This window comes from Herpailurus yagouaroundi, unplaced genomic scaffold (assembly GCF_014898765.1).
Source record: "Herpailurus yagouaroundi ecotype Mexico unplaced genomic scaffold, PumYag 185, whole genome shotgun sequence".
NCBI classification, from domain to species: domain Eukaryota; kingdom Metazoa; phylum Chordata; class Mammalia; order Carnivora; family Felidae; genus Herpailurus; species Herpailurus yagouaroundi.
Window position 1 is genome coordinate 16,700,406 of NW_024412416.1, and position 10,368 is coordinate 16,710,773.

Genomic DNA, 10,368 nt, shown 5'->3' on the forward strand with positions numbered 1-10,368 from the left:
AGGGCTGGAGTGCTGGGGACTTTCCCATCCCGTCTTCTGGGAAAGAGGCCAGTTCCCAGCACCTGGAGCCAGTGGGGAGGATTGCTGATCACCTTTGTGCCGTGATACACACCATTGGCGGCGACTTAAAAGCCAATTTCTGACAGCCCCCAAATCCCCCACCACTGATTTCCACTTTAGCCTATTCACTCTAGGAAGTAGAAGAGAAAATTAATGGGCAACCGCTCTGTGTTCGTTGGACTAGGCAAGACAGCACAATTACACCCAGCCCAGGGCCACACTGGGCAAAGTAGACACACAGACTCGTTGCTCTTAATGAAACCCCAAGGGAGGCGTCTGGGAAACTCCCTAGAAAGGAGTGCTCTAACAGGAAGTGGCTTCTTAGTATTTTGTTATGGCAGAAAATGCCTCTCTAATCTAAAGCTTCCTGACTCTTGACGAAAGCGGTCTTTAAACGAAATCATAAGAGAGGGAGACATGTAAGTACCAGCTACTCAAAATGGCATGTTTGTGTTAAGAAGTGAGTTCTCTCCTTCTCAATGAAGTCTCCAATGGATGAAAGCCACAAATGGCATCTGCCAGGCTGAGTCCCACTCATGTCCTTTGTTTAAAAAAAAAAAAAAGAAAAATCTCATAGTGGTCACAGACCACAGACACAGCACGCCCACACTGAGCACCGTGTGTGTGTGTGTGTGTGTGTGTGTGTGTGTGTGAGCATGATGGCATGGCTGGGCCCAGTTCCAAAGGGTCATTTGTGTCTGAGACTGTGGATTTGAAAAATCCACACTGAGGGGCGCCTGGGTGGCTTGGTCGGTTAAGCGTCCGGCTTCGGCTCAGGTCATGATCTCACGGTCCGTGAGTTCGAGCCCCGCTTCGGGCTCTGTGTTGGCAGCTCGGAGCCTGGAGCCTGCTTCGGATTCTGTGTCTCCCTCTCTCTCTGCCCCTCCCCTGTTCATGCTCTGTCTCTCTCTGTCTCAGAAATAAATAAACATTAAAAAAAAAATTAAAAAAAAAAAAAAGAAAAATCCACACTGAGTTCAGTTCCCCCCCGAATGGAGGAGAAACAGAACAGCACTTTCCTTTGGCTTTTTCCTGGAATACCCAGGATGAGCACAAAGAAAGTCTTGGAACAAAGGATCCAAACCAATAATATATGGGTTTATTCCAACCAAATCCCCTATTAACTAGTGTAAGAATATCCATTAGTTCTAGAACTCTGCAAAGTTCCACCAAGAGGCTTCATTTCTTTTTTTTTTTTCCAACCTTCAATTGTTTGTGCTTTTGGGGGACAGAGAGAGACAGAGCATGAACGGGGGAGGGGCAGAGAGAGAGGGAGACAGGGAATCAGAAACAGGCTCCAGGCTCTGAGCCATCAGCCCAGAGCCCAACGCGGGGCTCGAACTCATGGACCGCGAGATCATGACCTGGCTGAAGCCGGATGCTTAACCGACTGCGCCACCCAGGCGCCCCCAAGAGGCTTCATTTCTGCTGAAACTATCCACCCCTCCTGCTCTCCTGCCTGCCTCTCCTCTCCCAGCTAACGATCTTTCACTCAAAGACTAAAGAAGCTTCCAGATGACAGAGCCACACGCACAACTCCGTATGGAAGAGCCACTTAGGAGATTAACCTCATGCCCAATTCTTTCTGACCTATGACAGTCTTCATCTCTCTCCTAAAACGAAGGAGCCGATGAAAATGCAAACAGTTCTCTTCTTTTTCTAAAGGGCTAGTCATGAGAAAGTACCAACCCCAATTGTTTGTGCTCAAGGAGTTGGGTTGGGTTGGGTTGCCAAAAATAAAAATGTATGTGTGTGTGTGTGTGTGTATGTACATGTATGTGTGAGAGTCATGAGGGCACAGGCATGGCTTCCTTATGACTTTCCAGGGCATCCTCTGGGGCTGGAGGCTAGTGGGGGCTTCCTGTTCACATGCAGAAACTATCCAATGTTCTCTTCCTAGTGAGGTCTGCACACCCAGCAGTCACTGGGTGTGCCACCATCCCCTTTCATCAGCCAGAAAGCACAAGACGGAAGAAGAAACGGGCAGTGAGGAGTAATCGCAGGGACAAGGGGTCCCTATTGCAACTTCCCTCACTCAGGCACAGTCTCTGAATGACTTCTCCTGCTGCCCACACTCAAAGTCTGTTCACCAAGGCCCAGTGGAAGCTCTGAATGGCATTGTTTCCTGCACTGGGGGTGTGCCGCAGTCAGTCACATCAAGTGCCCCCTTACGGCCAGAAGGCACCAGGTCACCACAGAGCATATGAATAGAGCAACAGAGAACGATCTGTTAATGACCAGACACCTAGAGGAAACAAAGATCAAATATCTTGCTCACGCCCCCCAAAGAACAGAAAGTTACTCTCCTTTAACTATGCTCAGCACAGGTGTGGTGTTCCAGAGGGAAATTAAACCTAGACCCCAGGTCCTGTCCCACTTGACTTCATCATGAGGTCATGGGCTGTGCAAGCTGTGGGGAGAGATTTGTTGACAAGGACGTGATCAGAATGTATGACCAGGGCCATGGGAGTCAGAAACCAGTTCAGTTCAATAAGCCTTCACTGAATGTCTACTAAGTATCAGGTCCTGTGTTGGGTGCTAGGTATGCAGAATTCATTCAGACAAGGGGCCTGCCCAAGAGGATGTTACAGTTTCATCCAGAAAATGGGCGTGAGCACATAATCTGGAGATCGGTGCTAAGATAGAACAATACTGGACTAATGCCGGTGTTTAACGAAAGCTTCCTGGAGAGTGTCATACCTGAGTTAATACCTGAATGATGAGTAAGGCCTGGCCTGGTGATCACCAATGAAGGGAACATTGTGGGAAGAGGCAGCGTTGTAAATAAAGGTCTGAAAACTTGGGAGACTTACAGAGAGCTTGGTATTACAGAATCATAGCACATGAGGTGAAGAAATATGGAGCTGGCGAGGTGGACAGACAGGTCAGAGCATAGGCAGGCGTGGTCAGATTTGCAATTTAGGGTGTTGTTGAGACTTAATTGTAGCAGGTAGGTTTAAAAGAGGCAAAGAGGAAATCAGGGCACTATGGGACTATTCGAGGTGATAAATGTAACAAATCTACCCAGGTCTACCTGGATACAAGCCATTGACAATGGCGCTTTGAATTTCAGGAAATCACACATAAATCTGGATGTGTTCTAGATTAAGGAATCCAATTAGTGAGGGTACCCACTGCCTTGGGGAAGAAACTACCCAAGCATCATGATGAATGGCACTCAGTAACCTATAATTGTACAGAATCGGGCCATGTCAATTACTCACCCACAAAGGTTGATTCAACTAGTGTGTAGGAGAGAATAATCTGTTCCCATGGCCTATTACTAATGAGCCAACAAAGGCATCATCCATGGCCAGGGTAAGTGGGAGGAAAGTCTATTTTAAACCCAGGGTAAAGGCTGACATAGGGAGAGGATTAACTGGGTTTCACAAACATAACAATATTTCCATAAAATGAGAAGGAGTCAAAGAACTCTCTGATTGGGTGATTATCAGTTACCTGAAGCGTTTTTCTTTTCTTTTCTTTTTTTGGTGGAAAAGTTATTCTAAAAAGTGTTCTCCTTTCTTTCTCCATCTGCCCACCCACCTCTCATTTTTAGAGGACCAGTATCGACCCTGATGCTCAAGGAGTGATAAGTAACAAGGCCTCTCATGAGTGAACATGGCACTCTTACCCTGAGCCATTCTTTTCGTCTGGCTTTTCTTTATTTTAGGCTCCCAAAAGTACTCTAAAATACTGTTTTGGAAAAACACTCGCTGTGTGTTTCTCTTTACTCTCACAGTACTACTGTACTCGGAACACTTCACTTCTGACCCTTCAGGTCACCAAATGAGGGAGGGCTTTCCTATATGTCGAGCAATCCTCTGTGACACCAGCTGGGCATCCTATAACTCAGTTCAGTTCTGACACTGGAGTTAGCGTCAGATCCCACAAGTTAAGGGCTCAATCCTATAAAGATGTCCCTCCTTTCAGGGGCACCTAGGTGTCTCAGTCGGTGAAGGGTCTGGCTCTTGATATCGGCTCAGGTCATGATCTCTCTCTTCATGAGATCGGGCCCCGCATCAGGCTCTGTGCTGACAGTGTGCAGCCTGTTTGGGATTCTCTCTCTCCCTCTTTCCCTGCCCCTCCCCTGCTCGTGCTTTCTCTCTCAAAATAAATTTAAAAAAATAAAATAAACATTAAAAAAAAGTCCCTTCAGACACAATCACAGTCCTAGGTTGTCAACTTCTGACAAACTGGCTGTAAATCAGAGGTCCTAGGCCCCCCTCCTTGGGTTCACTAATTTTCTGGAATGGCTCACAGAACTCAGGGAAACATTATGTTTACCAGTTTATTAGAAAGCATATAATAAAGGATACAGATGAACAGCCAGATAAAGAAATTCACAGGACAAAGTCCAGAAGGGTCCTGAGTGCAGAAACTTCTGTTCCTGTGGGGTTGGGGTAAATGGATGGGGTAAATCCATCCCAGCACATGGATGTGTTCATCAAACCAGAAGCTCTTCGAATCCTCTACTTTGCGTATTTTTATGGAGGCTTCATCATGTAGGCATTATTGATCATTAACTCAATCTCCAGTGCTACTCCTCTTCCCAGAGGATAGTTTGTGGGGCTGACTATTCCAAGCTTCTAGTCACCGCTGGTGTTTCTGGTGACTCCATCTTGAAGCTATCTGGGAGCCCACCAAGAGTCACCTCATTAGAACAAAAGACACTCAGGGCGCCTGGGTGGCGCAGTCGGTTAAGCGTCCGACTTCAGCCAGGTCACGATCTCGCAGTCCGTGAGTTCGAGCCCCGCGTCAGGCTCTGGGCTGATGGCTCAGAGCCTGGAGCCTGTTTCCGATTCTGTGTCTCCCTCTCTCTCTGCCCCTTCCCCGTTCATGCTCTGTCTCTCTCTGTCCCCAAAATAAATAAACGTTGAAAAAAAAATTTTTTTTTTAAAAAAATAAAAAAAAAAAAGAACAAAAGACACTCTGATCATCCAGAAAATGCCAAGGGATTTAGGAACTCTGTGCCAAGAAGCAGGGGGTTCATGTACATAGATGTACATACATATATTTTTTCCTAATTGCTCACAAACCTCCTATAGCATCTTTTAATCTTTGTTCTTACCAGTCAAAGAAAGCCAATTTTTCCCCCAAAACCTGATTTTTTTACATTTTATTTATCTATTTATTTTGGTGAAAAGCACACATGTAACTGGGAATGTGTTAATAGCCATATCAGCCAGATCGATAGGACCCAAGAACAACTCCATCCTTTGGTCAACTTGGTAAAGAAATGGGCACACCGTATAACAAGGAGTCTAAGGCACTTTATCTAAAGAAATCTTCTTTTGTTCAGGGAAAACAAGAACAACCACCATGGTGGTTGTCTACCTGAATCCAAAAGTTACCTGACTCATCAGTTTTGCTCAATCAAGAGGTGCCTTATACACATGGCCCACACGCCCCCTGCTTAGCAGGAATGTTCCGTTTGTCATGATTCTTTAGTAACCTCCAACAGAACACCAACATGCCTTGACTATGCCGCACAACCAGCACTGTAGAAAGGAGAGCATTCCCAGGGATTACAGTCATGACGGAGTCGGGAGGGACCCGGTTAGTCACCAAGCATGCTGCCATTTTGAATCCTGAAGAAATCTTCCTGTCCTTGTGGCAAAGTCGCCATTTCCTGGTTGTCAGCCACATGCCTGCTCTGAGCTTTGCCATTCATCATTTGGGTGTTGGTGTCAGAGTAAGGAAGTGACGGAGATGATGTCAGACTTGTAAGGAATTTTCAATGGTGGACTCTCAAATGTAGGGCTCTGCCTAACTTAAAAAATCAGTATAGAATTTGCAAACTCAATCACTGTACTGTGCACCTGAAACAAATACTATGCTGTATGTTAACTAACTGGAATTTAAGTAAAATCTTGGAAAGAAAAAAAAAAAAAAATTAAAAAAAAAAAAGAATTTGGCAACTCCATTAAATTTTCTCTTTTTGGAGCATCTGATATCTTCTCACTGCTGTGTGGAGTGTCAAAAGAAGTAGACCACAGAGACACCATGAAATACCATGTCTCAGTAATACTAACTAACATTCTGTGGGATCATACGTGTGCTGCCCATCACGTAGGAGTTTATAGCTATTAACTCATTTAACCCTCATGAAGGCTCTACAGTGTTACTATCATTTTGCCCATTTTATGGACAAGGAAACTGCGTGATAGAAAAGTTAACGCACTTGGTTTGTGTGCCGTCCCTGCCATGCCCCAGGTATCACCTGAAGAAAGTGCCCCATCATCTGAAGCCTCTATTTTCTCAAGGGGGATAACTGGATAATTCCACTTACTTCATTGGTCTGCTGTCAGGATTAGAAGTTCATGCATGTAAAGGGAACGGCATGGTGGTTGGGACCCGAGTGTTGAGCCCTCAGTGTATTAGCTAATGCTACTACCATTTCCAGCTACCCTTCCCAGTATGCCCAGTTCAATCATTAAGTAGCTAAATTCCAGGTGTCCCATAGCTGGGCCTCCAACCTGTGCCTGCTCCCCATAGGGTCTATCCCCTGTGACTTCCTATACAAGCTTGTGTGTGAAACCACTGCCTGTTTTCTCTGCCCATGTTCCACATGGCTCAGCTCAGCGATCACATGGGCATCAGGCAGTGTCTTAACATCAGCTCACATGGGAGGGTGGGCCCCTTAAAAAAAAACCTAAAAGAAATTCCAAAGGCTGTATTTTAAGTTGCACTGTCTCCAAACTCAAGCTGTAAATTTGATAACCCTCTTCTGCAGCTGAAGCTGCTCCAGAATGACTCCCATGTCCCCCAAATATAATTTCCTGCCCCCAGAGAGACTATATTTTAAGTACATGTATGCCCCAAATACTCCCCAAATTTCTTGAGACTCCATCCAGCCATTTTCATATGATGATAATATATTTCACTTGTTTCAGTTTATTATTTGTATAATACATACGATAAGATTAGTACACATACATTATAGATCTTCTGACACAAGTTACTGATGTTTTTAAATCAAGAGGCATATGCAGGACATATTAAGTGATACTTTCAAACTCACCATTTTGATGAGACCCCGTAGACTTGGCCTGAGGTCTGGCACTTGACCAACCTGATTCTCAGGTTCCTCCTCTGTCCAGTGGGAATAAAAACTGTAATTGTGCAGACTTCCTGAGGGCCTACTATGTGTACTGTTCTATAGTACTATTCCATAGGTTTTGTGCATATTAAATTATTTAATCCTTTCAATAATTATATCTTATAGCCACAACTATTATTTCCCATTTTATAGACAGGGATACTGAGAGCTAGATTTTAGAGTTCTGTTAGTGGGGCAGCTCATTTTTTGCACCCAGTAGGTCTATACACTTGGTCACCACATCCTTTTGTATCACATTTAATACCTACCCAGTTGAGGGACTCAAATGGACCTTCGTATATATCCAAACTATATCATGTTTAAAATTAAGGCATTGCATTAACAGTCTGAAGGCATGGGATTGTGTAATTAAGAGCCCCAAACTAGAAAATTTTATACTTTAAAAATCAAGAATATATGTTTGAGACATAATTTCCAGTCACTTTGAGTCCCTTGTAAAATTTTTCAGTAGGGTTAATGGAGAACAGAGAGCTGGTGACAGAATCCTGCTTAAAAATTCCACAGTGAAGTTTATAAAGACCCTACGTTAATTCTTCCAAATATAGTTACTTAAAAATACCTTTTTTTCCCCTGTAGGCATATTTTTCATCCAATTTTATTTCACTGTAATTATCTGTACACCACTCTCTTTAAAAATAACACTCCCCTTATTGATTCCAACGCACTTTGAGAAAAATCAGAAATGACTATTTTTCCAAGCAGTGAATTTTGCAAAACAATAAGGGATCAAGTACCTTCAATATAAAATTTAAAATGTAAACTGAACCCATAGAAAACTAGCTATTTGGCTTGTCTGCCTGAGAGGGAGCCAGTCTCATTTTGAAATACATTACTCGATTTTCTTCAATACTTTAAAATAAAAATTGTAAATATAGGCAAATTCAAAGATATATATATATGCAGATATACATACATATATATACGTAAATGAAATATACATACATTAGAAATATTTTGGTACTATATATACATATATACATATAGTACCAAAATATTTCTAATGTCTTCATTCTGTGCCTTGAATCATAGCTATCATTCATTTCACTTAAATATAAGCATGCATAAGCATGTTTTTTTCAATTTTACCTTCATTTATTTCTTCACGGATGCTTTTCTTTAAGATCTGTGTTTCTGTCCTATATTACTTTCTTGTGTGAGATCGACTGATTTTTTTTCTTCAAAAGTCTATTCTTAAATGTACCAGAGGATCTAAGACAACACTTCATTCTAGCTCTAGATAGCAACAGATGCTATGACAGGGAATCTACATGTTTAAGCAGGAATGGAACTATAGATCACCATTACCTCAGGCGTAAGGAATAGTTGACTTTTTGCCAGATTTTTAAATTTCACTGTGGCCAGGGGGCCCTTCCCTGTGGCCTCTGCTTTTAGCTCCTTGAGTTTCTTCTGGTCCTCTTGCTGTTTCTATTTATTTATTTATTTATTTATTTATTTATTTATTTATTTATTCATTCATTCATTCATTCAGTCAGTCATTTTCAGAGAGAGTGTGCCAGTGCGAGTAGAAGGGAGGGGGAGAGGGGGAGAGAGAGAGAGAGGGAGGGAGGGAGAGAGAATCATAAGCAGGCTCCATGTTCAACACAGAGCCCAATGCAGGGGCTCAATTCCATGACCCTGGGATCATGACCTAAGCTGAAATCAAAATTTGGATGCTTAACTGCCTAAGCCACCCAGGCACTCCTTAAAGTTTATTTATGTATGTATGTATGTATGTATTTATTTATTTATTTATTTAGAGAGAAAGAGAGTGTGAACAGGAGAAGGGCAGACAGAGAGAGAGCGGGAGAGAGAGAATCCCAAGCAGCTTCTGTGCTGTCAGCATGAAGCCCAATGAGGGGCTCGATCTCATGGATCCCAAGATCATGACCTGAGCCGAAATCAAGAGTCAGACGCTTCACCAACTCAGCAACCCAGGCACCGCCCACCTTCTGTTTTTGTTTGAATTTCCTCGTCCATCTCCTCGGCCTGCTTCTTGGGCTGCTGCAGGGGCTTCGTGTTACCCTCCCGACTGGACATGGGGCCTGCTGCCCCTTTCCTAGAGACTACAGCCAGAAACCTGAACTATATTACGTTTCTTTTCTCTAAAGAACTTCCTTAACTTTCCTTGCAAAACAGGTTTACTGACAGTAAATTCCCTCAATTTTTGTCTGAGGGAGTCTTTCTTTTCCCCTTGGACTTTGAAAGAGAATTTTGCAGGGCACAAAGTTGTGAGTCGGTGGGTGTTTTCCTCTTGACAGGTTCAATATTGCATTCCTTATTCACTTGTGCAGTTTCTGAGAGGGCAGATGTAATTGTTACTTTTGTTCCCCCGCAGGTAAGGTCTCTTTTCCCTTTGGCTCCTTTTTCTTTGATTTATCTGAATTTATTTCCTTATCTTTGATTTCCTGTAGTTTGAATAGGATATGCTTTCATATAGTTTCGTTTTTTCTTGTTTGTTCATTTGGGTTTCCTGGCATTTATTCTTCTTGGTGTTCTCTGAGCTTCCTGGATCTGTAGTTTGGTGTGGCATATTAATTTGGGGGAATTTCTCAGTCTTTGTAGAATTAAATATTTATCCTGCTTCTTTCTTTCTCTTTCTTTCTTTCTTTCTTTCTTTCTTTCTTTCTTTCTTATCCTTCTGATTTTCTCATTACATTTATGTTACACCTTTGCAGCTGTCCCATACATCTTGCATGTTCTGTTATACAGTTTTTTTCTGTCTTTGTTTTTTTGTTTGTTTGCTTGCTTTTCAATTTTGGAGAATTCTATTGATATATCCGCAAGCTCAGAGGTTCTTTCTTCAGCCACATCCAGTCTGTTAATAAACTCAACCAAAAGCATTCTTCATATCTGTTAAAGTGCTTTTTTTCCTTTTAAAAAATGTTTATTTATTTTGAGAGAGAGTGGGGGGGGGAGAGAGAGAGAGAAAGAGAGAACATGTGCTGGGTAGGCGCAGAGAGAGAGACAGAGAGAGGGGAGAGAGAATCCCAAGCAGGCTCCACACGGTCAGCACAGAGCTCAACATGGGGCTCGATCCCACAAACTGTGAGATCACGACCTGAGCCAAAATCAAGAGTTGGCCACTCAATTGACTGAGCCACCCAGGTGCCCCAGTCACAGTGTTTTTTATCTCTAGCATTTCTCTTTGTCTCTCTTTGGATTTTCATCTCTCTGCATACAATGCC